This window comes from Nerophis ophidion, linkage group LG03 (assembly GCF_033978795.1).
Source record: "Nerophis ophidion isolate RoL-2023_Sa linkage group LG03, RoL_Noph_v1.0, whole genome shotgun sequence".
Lineage (NCBI taxonomy): Eukaryota > Metazoa > Chordata > Actinopteri > Syngnathiformes > Syngnathidae > Nerophis > Nerophis ophidion.
Window position 1 is genome coordinate 57,046,881 of NC_084613.1, and position 13,569 is coordinate 57,060,449.

The following is a 13,569-nucleotide window of genomic DNA, read 5'->3' on the forward strand; positions in this document are numbered from 1 at the left end:
TTCGTGGTAGAATTGATTGTTCCCATTAGCTGCATTGCTAGCTACCTAGAACAATTAAATTTTTTTACAAGTTAGAATGCAAAAAAACCCCAAAAAACCTTTTTGTCTTCTTTTCTCTCATAATTGTGAACAATAGGTATAATTTCCATTTAAGTGCAAATAATTATACAGGGACTATTACTGTTTCAAGCATACATTTAAATAAAATGTGGTTTTGTAATTGAAAATGTAATTATCCAGCGTAAAACAATAATATTCAACTTAGTGTCTTTCATTTTTTACTTTCTGAGAAGCAGAGTCCACCACAGTGGACATGTTTGTATCAGTCTAAAAACTGCTGTTTCTCCAAAATTTTAACTGACAATATTATTTTTAGTTATGGAAATACCTCAAAAACTGATATTTGGCCATACTGGTTTCAAATACTGGATGACAGTTTATGAGTTGTCGACTTGTCCAGGGTGTACGCTGCCTTCCACCCAAGTGAAGTTCGATAGGCTACAGCCCAGCCCGCCCGTGACGTCGAGACAAACAAGTAGTAGAAAAATAAATGGGTGGATAGAGGATTTACTAAATAGTTTTTCTGTCACCTCATATTTCCTGCGTTGAACATTTTTCCACCCTGTGCGATGTGACCGGTTGGCACTGTCGCCTTGGAAACGCTCGAGACGAAAACATTGCTTTGCAGAACGCAGACTTTCTGACCTTTGCCAAAGAGGTTATGTTTTCACCAGGGTTTGTCTGTTTGTTAGCAACATAACTCAAACAGTAATGGATGGATTTTGATTATATTTTTCAGGACATATTAAAAAAATAAAAGTCCTCATTGACTACGAACAGACTTGCTTACGGTGTTCCACGCCCCCACCCAGGATTCTGGGAGATGTACTTTATTTTCAGACTCAGCCAACATTAAATCGCTGGAAAAAAACTACACCCTAAGTTTTTGTTTGATCATGTCAGGCGTCACGGTATTATTATGAAGGTGTTTATTAGGTACCCATATTAAAAAAAAATATATACATTTATTTATTTATATATATTAGGGGTGGAACGGTACACAAAAATTTCGGTTCGGTACGTACCTCGGTTTAGAGGTCACGGTTCGGTTCATTTTCGGTACAGTAAGAAAACAACAAAATATACATTTTTTGGTTATTTATTTACCAAATTTGTAAACAATGGCTTAGCATACATATACACACAGGGTTCATTGCCAGTGTTAATACATATATAACATATATAAAATAAAAACTAAATAAGTTAAGGCTCAGAATGGTTTCTTAACAAAACCTTTCTACATATAAAGTGTTTTATTTTCATTGATTGATTGAGACTTTTATTAGTAGATTGCACAGTACAGTACATACAATTGACCACTAAATGCTAACACCCCAATACGTTTTTCAACTTGTTTAAGTCGGAGTCCACGTTCATCAACACCGCCCGCCGTTTTTTGTAGACACGTTCCATAAATATTGATGTTAAAGTTAGTTTTTTTTTTGTGAAGAAATGTTTAGAAGGAAGTTCATGAATCCAGATGGATCTCTATTACAATCCCCAAAGAGGGCACTTTAAGTTGATGATTACTTCTATGTGTAGAAATCTTTATTTATAATTGAATCACTTGTTTCTTTTTCAACAAGTTTTTAGTTATTTTTATATCTTTCTTTCCAAATAGTTCAAGAAAGACCACTACAAATGAGCAATATTTTGCACTGTTATACAATTTAATAAATCAGAAACTGATGACATAGTGCTGTATTTTACTTCTTTATCTCTTTTTTTCGACCAAAAATGCTTTGCTCTGATTAGGGGGTACTTGAATTAAAAAAATGTTCACAGGGGGTACATCACTGAAAAAAGGTTGAGAGCCACTGTGTTATGAGAGTTGTGTGTGTGTGTGTGTGTGTGTGTGTGTGTGTGTGTGTGTGTGTGTGTGTGTGTGGCCCTTTTAATATGTGACAGCATGTGACGTCAGGGAGTGTGCGGGCGAGCGAGGTGAGGAAGCGGTAGAGCGCAGGAGTGGCTAGAGTTTTGTTGGATTGGCTGTGTGCAAGACCTCAATAAAGCCACGATTTGCAACTAATCGCTGGACTTTTCATTTACCCTGGAGTCTGGAGCTGTGGAAACCCACTGCCAGGTAGAGTACAAAGGAGACACTATGGGAGCCGGAAGCAGGAAAGGTGCAAGACATGATTGACGTGTTGTCAGAAGCAGCTGCTGAACAATTTTGGCAAACCTCCATCGTTGTATTGCGCAGCCAAAGTATTCCCAAACGGGAGATCTTAACAAGGCAGGAGGGTCTTCCAGATCTAGCTTTAACATGTTGTCCTAGCCTGCTAGCTGCTAGCATGTCTACTCATTCAGTACACCTCTGAACCGAACCAAAACCCCCGTACCGAAACGATTCAATACAAATACACGTACCGTTACACCTCTAAAATATATATATATATATATATATATATATATATATATATATATATATATATATATATATATATATATATATATATATCAAAGTGTGATTCCCTTTAATATGTGTCTGCCTTCTAGCCCCATTTCCACAAAGCACTACTGATCGGTTCAGTTTGGTTTGGTGTAGCAATATTTTGCATTTACAATGACAAAAGGGGGTGGATGTTGTAATAGTTTTGACTTACTGAAAACATTCCAAAATTTATTGTGACAGTGGGGATGAACAAAATGCATGCCCCACTATATGCAAGAAGAAAAATACTACACAATTGTCCTTAACTTGCGCTTCTTGTTTGTCTGCAGCTTGTCTTTGTTGGATTCATTGAAAGCTTATTTTTTAATTTGCTTCTATGATTGTTTAGCTGACATAGAAATCACCATCTCACTTACACAACCTGTGTTACAAACATGTCAGATCATGGTTTACTGTTCTAAAATGTAATATGGTGATCTCAGCTGAACTGTAACGCTTGGTGGAACCTTAACAGTTGCCCTTTTAGCCTGAGCTCTCTGATTTCAGTTAATCCATTGTATTCATGAAGTTTATACAGTGGATATGTATAGTAGAACATAATATTGGCCATCCTCTTCTTGAACTGTAATTCAGACAGGAAAAAAGTTTGTGACAAATTTAAGATTGGACTGTTATTGAATTAGATTGTGGACTGTTTACAATTGACCAACATGAGCATTCTTTATTAGGTTTCAACACATTGCATGCCAGGTCAGATGTCAAACAGTGTATTGCAGTATGAGCCATGTGATCATCTTTTGCGGAGATCCTAAAGATTCTCAGCAACAGGATGTGCCAGAGGGTTCCCTAACTTTGGGGACTAGTAAATCAGAAGAATAATATGTCTGACCCTGTTAACCACTTACTAAGCAGCTGCGCAAACTCTATGTGGTTGGCTGAAACACTAGGCACGTGGGCCTGACTGTTTTAGATGGGTTGAAGGTCGATTGTGTTTTTGTCCTATCAAGCTGTCCTCTAAAATATGTGCAGAGCTGCCGAGCCTCACGTTTTAGAGTGTGAGAGTCACACAGTTCAACCCATTCTCACGCCACACACCACACTTGACTTTTCTCATGCTTATATTCCCCCATTTACCACTCTATATTTATTTTTTTAATAATGAACTTTCTTCTCGCGGCGTGCCGTAATAACCAATCCCAGACCAATCTACAAACTCTTGTGCCAAAATTTTGCCAAACACGGAAGGCAACAGGCGATGTAAAGTAAGGGGGGTCTTGGTGTCTTTATCTTTCACACACACCTCAGTGCAGTGTTGTCAACTTGGCTACTTTCTCGCTAAATCTAGTATCTTACCAATTCCTGTAAGTGACTTTCTTTCTCAAAAGCGACGAGAGACAAATCTCACAACTTTTTTTGATGTTTTGGACACATGAAAGGTCGTATCACTCTGTCGTCAACGTACAAAAAGTGCGTGCTGCCTGCCGAGAGACCTTCCTCACAGGTGGTTGGTCCCCGGTCTACTGAAATTCTGCCCTAAGACAGCTTTTATTAAAACACATTGTGTTATACTTTAAAGTGCAATGGAAATAAATTTCCAGAACCAGCCAGAGCAGAAAGGAGACCACTCTTTGCAAAGCTGCTGCTGTTTCTGCCTTGGTTAACACAGTGAGATTTAAAAGTTTCATCACTTTCACGCTTTAAATAAAACCAAACATATTGTTCTTGTTAATGAGTTAAGTCAATACATTGGGTTTGTCCGTTTTGATCAAATTTGATACTCTGATATTTAATGGTGTAGGACAAATAAAACTACAACTAAACTAAGAATCAACAGAAGAAAATGTATTTACAATTCTAATCATTAGGAGGCCGCATTGCAGGCTGAGCTGCTGGAGGTGAGGAATTGTTAAAACAGGCCAAATTGTTTTTTTAAAGTTTTTTTCGATCGCATCATGCATCATTACGCTAAAGTCTCAATCTTGTTATTTTCTGAAAACTTAACAGCCCTGTATTTGGTGCAGTTGTGGTGAAATCTTTAGCTTCTGGCTTTGGTTTAGAGTAGGACTGGTCCGATAAAACGATATAAATATATATCGCCATCGACCCATAATTGATATTAATATAAAATACATTTGATTAAATATTCAATAATAAACCAGAAATTATGAAGCACAATTTGTTTTATAGAGTCACTCACACCTTGGAAACACATCAAATAGGAAACAGGAAGTGTCACTGAGCAATGAGAGAGACACGCTAAAAGCCAACTATGTATTTTCTATTTCTATTCTTTTTTCTTGGATTTAGTTTAGCTAATTATTCCCCCACTAACGTACGCTTTAAATGCTTCCCATTTGATAGTTGTGTTGGTTTTATTTGTGTTGAATTCAAAATAAGTACCAATTGCATCCCCTACCTAGTTAAAAAAAAGTCTGGGTCACATGACATGAGATGAAAACATTTCTCAAATACAATAATTGTGTGATAGCAGCATGATCACTTATCATTATGACATCATACCAGCATGCTTTAACTTTAGATACAAGCTCTTTTGATATCACGAAGTAATGAATGCGAGAGCGAGACCTAAACACGGCCAATTGGATTATATTCCAACCATCCATTTTCTACCGCTTGTCCCTATCAGGGTCGCAGGGGGTGGCGGGAGCCTATCCCAGCTGCACTCTGGTGGAAGGCGAGGTACACCCTGGATGAGTCGCCATCTCATAGTAGATAGAAAAACAACATTCATACTCACATTTACACACTACACATTACGGCCACTTTAGTCATGTCTTTGGAGGTGGGAGGAAGCCGGCGTACCTGGAAGGAACCCACGCAGTCCCTGGGAGAACATGCAAACTCCACACAGGAAAACAGAGAACCCGGGGATCAAACCCAGGACATTCGTATTGCGAGGCACACACACTAACTCCTGTTTCACCGTGTTCACCCTAACCCTCCATATCTCAACCAAGATGAAATCAGCTCTGCATTGTTTGACTAATTTCCTATTTTAGCCTTAGTAGTGTCAAGACCCGTAGAGCGATCCCATTGTGAATCCGATGTGCATTTAAAGTCTCTTCTAACAACTCTGTGTAAAGTAGACAAAGTCAGAAAACAATCTTCAAAAAATGTTGGATTTTCCTCATTTGGTTCATATACAGTAAGTACACTTACTAAATTCAATTTGAGTGGGAGTAGGCTGCCTTGGACAATTACATATATGTTGGCCTGATCTTGTATTGTTTTGGTCACTTAAAATGGTATATCTTAATGAATCAGAATAATAACGCCTCTAGCAAAATTGTTATATGATGCATGTATCACCAGGCCAGGCCAACGATTTTGCAAGGTTGTTCGGAGCCACACAACTACGCTCCGCAGCGCCCCACACAGCATATTGTTATCGCAAAAGGCTGCAATATATATTACGACAGGGATACGACATGGCTTGGGTGGTAGAGCGGCTGTGCTGGCAATTTGAGAGTTCCTGGTTCGATAACAGCTTACACCATCCTAGTCACATTTGTTGTGTCCTTGAGCAAGACACTTTACCCTTAGTCCTGATGGGTCAATGTTAGCGCCTCGCATGACAGCTTCTGCCATCAGTTTGTGAATGTGTGTGTGAATACATGAATGTAGAAATACTGTCAAAGGACCGAGAAGGTAGAATAAAAGGCCTTGCCTTTTCTCCCCCAAACATATTGCTGGGCATTGTGGCCAAACAGCTCCATTTGTGTTTCATCTGACATCACATGGACAAGACATTTTGGAGGAAAGTTATGTAGTTCTTGCAGTGAAACTTGCCAAAGGGCATGTAACCGAACATTAACATTGCTGTATGAATACTTTTGACCCAGCAGATTTAGTCACATTTTCAGTAGACCCATAAAAAATTCATAAAAGAACCAAACTTCATGAATGTTTTTTGTGACAAACAAGTATGTGCTCCAATCACAAAAAAAATTAAAGTTGTAGAAATTATTGGAAACTAAAGACAGCCATGACATTATGTTCTCTACAAGTGTATGTAAACTTTTGATCGCGACTGTAAATGAGTTAAAAAATAAAACTAAAGTACATCTACGCTGATGTCTCTGTCTCCTGTACTTAAGAGCCATAAAAAGATTAGAACTCTCCCAAATATATTACACTACATACATCCATTCATGGGCTTCACAGTGGCAGAGGGGTTAGTGCGTCTACCTCACAATACGGAGGTCCTGCAGTCCTGGGTTCAATCCCAGGCTCGGGATCTTTCTGTGTGGAGTTTGCATGTCCTCCCCGTGAATGCGTGGGTTCCCTCCGGGTACTCCGGCTTCCTCCCACTTCCAAAAACATGCACCTGGGGATAGGTTGATTGGCAACACTAAATTGGCCCTAGTGTATGAATGTGAGTGTGAATGTTGTCTATCTGTGTTGGCCCTGCGATGAGGTGGCGACTTGTCCAGGGTGTACACCGCCTTCCACCCGATTGTAGCTGAGATAGGCGCCAGCGCCCCCGCGACCCCAAAAGGGAATAAGCGGTAGAAAAATGGATGGATGGATGGACATCCATTCATACGTACATTATACTACTTTAATATATGTGCATGTAAAAAACACAAATATTTAAGGTGTTGTGACCAGATGTATAATGGCAACCTTTTATTTTATTTTGTAGTTGTAGCAACGACTTACTTGTTCATTTACAGAATCTGGTCAACTTCTTTTATCACCTTATCGAACTGCACATGCAAATGACGTCGAGGCCACATTGGGTCCTGTGCGCATTTATACGGATAAAGACCACCTTTTACTTGTAGTGTCAAAAGTCAGCTGGAAAAAATCTGATTTAGAAAAAATCCGATTTGGGCCACTTTAGGCTGCATTGTGAATAGTGGGAAGAAGCAGCATTCATGGCTAATAAATAATTCATGTTTTTATTGATGATATTTTTTATTTAAAGTTATGGCTTTCAAACTTGGTAAATATTCTCCTATCACTTTCACCCTGCTATAACAGGTAATGTGACCTTAGCTGTTCAGACTGTTAGGTCTGTGTTCAGTGGTGCCATCAGGTTCAGCAAGTTCATAGCCCTTAACATGAGGAGAGGTCAAGAAATAAGTCACAAGGTCATGAGTAGACTCACACCTGTTCACAGGGGGCCTACTTCAGCCAGGCAGATGACTCCCAGATGTTGCTGTGACAGTTAAAGGAGAGGGTGGTCTGGCAGGGGAGTCAGGCTCCCATCTGCTTCTAGCTATTAGGAATAGGAATACCATCCATCCATCCATGCATTTTCCACCGCCTTACCCCAGCTGCACTCGGGCGGAATGCAGAATGCACCCTGGACAAGTCGCCACCTCATTGCAAGGCCAACACCGATAGACGATTCAGGTAAATGTAGTGTTCTCAATCAGCCTATTGCCAGGTGCATGTCATTTTTGATTTGACTTCTTAGACATACTTCATCTGACATTGATGTGTGCAATTCTTTGGGGAGGATGTAAAATATTGATTAATAGCATTGTAAAGAAACAATTTACACCTAGACAAGCCCAGATGGAGGACTTGAACTATTTTGAGGTTCACTTTGCAGTCACCAAGTCCCCCTCAAGCGGTTTATGCTTCTTTTTTTTTCCGACAGAGGGGATAAACGTCAGACTTAAAATGTAGTGGTGAGGTTCCACTCTGCAGATAGATGTTCCCATGTTGCCACTTATCATAGCAAATGGAATATGAAAAACATATTTTTGAATGGAAGCATCTGGAAACAGAACGAGGCCCACTCATTTTAGTCTTACCATCAGTTTTTATTTCCTATTCCTATTCTCAAGTAGAGTTCTTCTTTTAACATTTACATACATGCAACTTTCTGAAAAGATGTATTAAAATTAAAATGCCAGTCCTCATTTAAAGATGAATTAGAATTTTTATAGCGGTCTTACTATGAAATGAAAGCATGCTGGACTTTCATTCATTCCAATTGATTTATGGTCTTCAAGCCCCCAGTTCAGGACACAATATCACTGGCTTTCATGATGAAGCTATCATGAGTCAGTCTGCGGAAAGTTGGACCACTGTCAGAAAATGACAGTATCTAGCTGGCACAAGCCCAGGCAGACAGCGAAGGTACTGTGTAGCAAGCAGTTGGCTGACCTCTGACCTTGCCCGGTCTGAATCAAGAACAAAAACGCCATTCACACCATCAGCACTTTTGCAAAAGATCCAAAAAGCAGTCCAGTACAAGCCGGCCAGCACAAATGACTAGATTAAATGCCTGTTTACTCTGAGTTAATGCTGCGTAAAACCAGGTATTTGTCTTGGATGTAGAAAGGGCAAGCATTTGTAAGTAGATACAAATACTACAGGGGTGGTGAAAGTTGTAGAGGCAGAACAGTTTCAACAGGAATTTCACTATAAACTTACAATGACTACAGTTACAGTATGTTTAGCTTTATAGGTGTTTTCTGTGTAAGTCTTTGAGAGATGGATTATGTAATCTATGACCAACTAGCAATTAAGTTGCAGGAGAATGTAACTTTTAAATATGCAGTTCTAAGATTTTGTGCAGTTATTGTTTTTTGTGAAGTGGTGTTCTTATTTTTGTCCAAGCAGTTTGCCTCCATGCAGAAATAAAATAAATGACTGGTTGCAATACACTGCCCGGTATAATTATTGGTTTAAACCAAATAAAATTCAATGAGAACTCTTTTGTCAAATGAAAACCCAAATAATACATCAAAGAACAAAATTTCATAAAACATGATCATTCGACTTATCTTCAGCTGTGGTTGGTTTTAGGGTGGGTCCGACTCCGAACGTACTTTAATTGCTTAAACCATTGCCATGTTTTGTTGGTTCTAACAGCTTTGAATATGTATGTATGTATGTTACAAAACATCTCTGACAAAGCATGATCGTATTGTCATTTTTTTTTGTTAATGTCAGGGTTTCCTAAATTGCCTCAATACCTTTTGTGGTGGGGGCTTTGTCAATATGGAGTCATCACATGATTTGCTCTTTTGTACATTTAAAACAAATCTGTTATTATTAAGTATAGTATTGACGTATATATTTGTCTTACATAATATCGTTTTGTTCTAATTTTACGTATTATTGTACTTGTTAGGAATTAATATTTTCTTGAATCCTTTGTGTCACTTTTTCTGTAAAAAAACAGTTGTAAACAAATTTAGCATCCATATTAACGCTGCCTCCTCTCCAGACAACCCAGTGCATATGGCTGGTGTTAATGTGTATGTCAGTGTGTTATGACGGTCATTTTTCCCATGGTCTGTGAACACACCATGTCGGCGGAGAATGAACAAATGTTAATGCAGGGGTAGGGAACCTATGGCTCGCGAGCCAGATGTGGCTTTTTTGATGACTGCATCTGGCTCTCAGATACATCTGAGCTGACATTGCTTAACACGATAAGTAATGAATAATTCCACTTGTAATCACAGTGTTAAAAATAACATTCAATATATAAAACATTCTCATGCTTTTTTATGTTTAAGTAGTTGCGGTAATGGTAAGAAGTTATTTATTTATTATTGGTTAGTGTGGGGCTCGCCCTCCTGGGGGTTCTTCAGACCACCAAGCACTGACATGAGAGCCTGTTTCAGGGTTACAATATTGTTTTATTTTTCAATAAGTCTCTCAGTTGCTTTTCAGCAATTGTATTTTTCTCTTTGGTTCTCGCTCGCGCTCTGGCTCCAGCCCCAACCCTGTCTCTCCTCCTGGCTGATGCTTACAGTATAACAGAGCGGCATGTGATTAGATAACAAGGCCCAGGTGGGCCATCTACACACCTGTGGCTGATTTCGAGGCCAGTCCTGGCAACACCCTGCTTCGCTGCAGGCCCGCAGGCCACGACCCCTCCACAGTTAGCTTCATAATAAAAATGTTAATACAAAGAATAAGAGACCTATTATACTCTAGAAATGTTGGTCTTACTTAAAAATGCACGCGTTTAGTTGTGTTCAGTGTTAAAAAATATATTATATGGCTCTTACAGAAATACATTTTAAAATATTTGGCTTCTTGGCTCTCTCAGCCAAAAAGGTTCCCGTCGCCTGTGTTAATGTGTCTAGGAGCAAAGTACGAAAGCAGGAGTGTGTGCATGGAGGAAATACTTGTTGCAATTTGGCTCGTTGTTAGCAGAAAATTGGCCATAAAAGCTAAGAAGAGTGTCAGACATTGTTTGCCTTCTTCTGGAAGCTAAAATACATGATATTACATTATTTTGTTCGATGTGGCGGCTAATATGAACCCCATACATTAAGGAGAAACCTTAAACGTAGTCAAACCGGATGTATAGCGTAACGCTTTTGTTTTGGAGCCGGAAAAATGCGTGATTAATTTGAAAAAGTGTCTTGACATGTTTTATTTTCGAATTGACGTTTTGCAATGATAAAGTCTCCTTACGACCTACTGCCGACCGTCTTTCATTTCTGTTGAGCTTTATGTCATCTTACTTACAAAAGCAGTCTAAATGTTATGTCACCGTAAGTGAAGCATCACCCATCATTGAACAGCCCGTGCAGCAGGCATTTGCTGCAGGGATGTCGCTGCTTCTCACGGCGAAAAATTGTCCCTTGTCGGGAGAAAAACTTGCCATGGCTTTGAATGTGATATTTCCATAAGGTTGACTTTCTTTTGTCCATTTCTGCTCGCTTGTGGCTTATCAGCAGCAAGTCAACTGCAGCCAAGTTCCCTTCACTACGGCATGCCCCGAGGGTCAAAAAGGAAGTGTTTGTTAATCAGCCATTAAAAAAATGAGTGTCGTTATTGAAAATAATCAGTTTGGACATTTACTATACAAAGTAATTCATAAGAGCACCCAGAAGTAATCATGTAACGTAATTATTCAAAGGACAGTTCAAGTTTACCACAGCAAGGATCATCATCTCTTTTGTGCGCACAAAAATCGATGCCGAACCGGCAGTTTTGTTTATAGCGAAAGTTACACTCTGTCCAAGAATAAGAGGGGAAATGCTTTAGTCTCGCCACTGTGATCTTTATTATAATCACGGCCAACTGCATTTTCATTAACTAGCCATTGTAATTTAACAGGCTCTAATAGGATTTACCCCATGATTAGAGATAAGGCTTTAGGTAATGACTACTTTACCTTGGAGGCAGAGAGACATAATGCACATCTCTAATTGAAAAAGCTGATGAAGTGGATACTTTGGAAATCTAAAATCCATAGGATACATTTGCTTCAGAATGTTGCCAAGCAGCTTTATAACATTTGTCTTTTGTCCGCATAAAAAGAATGACTCTACATTTATCACTCAAATTATTGGATAAAGATAACGTTTAGTCAGATGTGAGATGGAAGTATTCCATTATGGTTGTTCCATTTTCAAATCAATGCATACCTATTTGGAACAGCCTTATTGGCTGTTTGTCACTAATACAGTACATATTCAGGTTTATGTGTTTAAGCGCTATAAAATATTATCGTATTGATGAGTCGGACGGATGATGGTTGTAATCCTTGCTGACTTTTACTTTCCTGTGGCCACATTGATTTCGGAGACAAACTGATGATTGGTGGTGTTGATATCAGTTTGACCTGTGAACTTAAAGCACTGACATATTTGTGTTTGATGATTATCAAAAGAATGAGATAATGTCTGACAAATGTTTGGAGGGTTTCAGATATAAATATTTGCACTTTGTGACCTCTTACTATGTCACTTGGATGATGTCCTGCAGCTGACCCCTCCACCCTTTAGTCACTGCATGTAGCCAACAGCAGAATTTTGTATTATCAAGAGTCTCACCTACTTCTCTGATTAGACTTCAGGGATTCCTCTTCCTGTGTGGGTCAGAAAGGTTTTCCCTAATGAAGTACATGTGCTTGTTTTGGCGTGTGTGCCTTGTTTGCATGCCAGCTTTGAGATTCCGTGCCAGGACATGGGGTTTTCTTTGGGTGTTGTATGTAAGATAGGAGTCTGGGTGTTAGACAGGCAATAGGCTGCAAAGCAAAATTTCCTCTCTTATTTCTTGGTCTCTCACAAGAAGCACATGCTCTATGATGGCAGTGAAAAGCTGCCCTACTACTTCAGTCAATGTCTTATATGAGAAATTACCATTAAATAAAATCTTAATGTTGGGTTAGTCTGACTGAGGCTGGACTTCTGTGCAACAGTACATTGGCTTAATATATATCATGATTGCCATGTTAAAACTTCATTAATTGCAGAATGTGTACATTAATTGTTGTTCATTGTGGTTCAATCTATGTGAACACAAGTTTCACCCAATGTAGAGTACAGGCTGCAAACTACTTTAAGAAGCTTTAAGAATGCTGCCTTTGCACAACCCACAGACCTTGTTTCCACCAAGTGGTACATATTTTTGGCATTTCTGTTGGAACGGGCCCCCAAAATACCATAAACAATTGTCTCACTCATATATAACCCTTCATTATGGCACCAGTCTTAGTAGTACACTGTTTCTTTCACAAAAGCTGTTGCATGTTGCATTTCTGTTTTTTGTTTCAATATGTTGGAGGGTCATACAATCTAGTGCTGCTATTATTACACTGTTTAAGTAGTTGACTTCACTCTCCTATTACCATACTCAACCTGGGGTGGAAAACGTAAACCTTATCAACATATGCAAAAGATGACCAAACTGAACTTTAATGCTTGGTCGCAAGATTTTTTGAGAAGGACAGTGTCATCTATGGTATAGGAGGTGTAAGTACTGTAATTTGGTCCTTTGTTCAATGTCTCTCCAGTGTATAATGGTTTTTGCTTTCTGTGTTCCCTGCTGTAACGGGTTAAATACAGTGCCAAATTTCATAAAATGGGTGTAGTGTAAATTCATGGCAATAACAATTCTATTCTTAATATTGTTGCTGCAATGGGAACAGGATTCCAAAAATGGGGAATGATTCAAAGGCATGTGTGGCAAGAAGAGAAAGATGGAAAGGGGGTGGGAGAGGGAAAGGGAGAGAGAGTGAGTACGAGCAACGTCAACAGCTCAGCTCCCAGTTCTGTCAGCTGAAACCCATATCTGTGCTCAGAAATTCAGAGCAGGAAAGTAGACGTAACACAGCAGCTTCAGTGTGGATACTGTTTTGTACTATCTAGCAATGCCTTGAA

At 39.1% G+C, this 13,569-nt stretch overlaps 1 protein-coding gene across 5 annotated transcripts in view; it reads left to right on the plus strand.

Annotated features, from left to right (window-relative positions):
- The window catches only part of daam2 (dishevelled associated activator of morphogenesis 2), a 179,371-nt gene that overhangs the window by 37,629 nt on the left and 128,173 nt on the right, over positions 1 to 13,569 (plus strand). For 2 of the 5 annotated variants that reach the window (XM_061895682.1, XM_061895683.1), the window contains exon 1: positions 13,456 to 13,569. This exon is cut by the window's right edge. The exons of the other annotated variants lie outside the window; for them this stretch is intronic. The gene's annotated coding sequence lies outside the window, so the exon portion shown is untranslated. Of the gene's footprint in view, positions 1 to 13,455 lie in introns of those variants that run through there. 5 annotated transcript variants of the gene reach the window in all.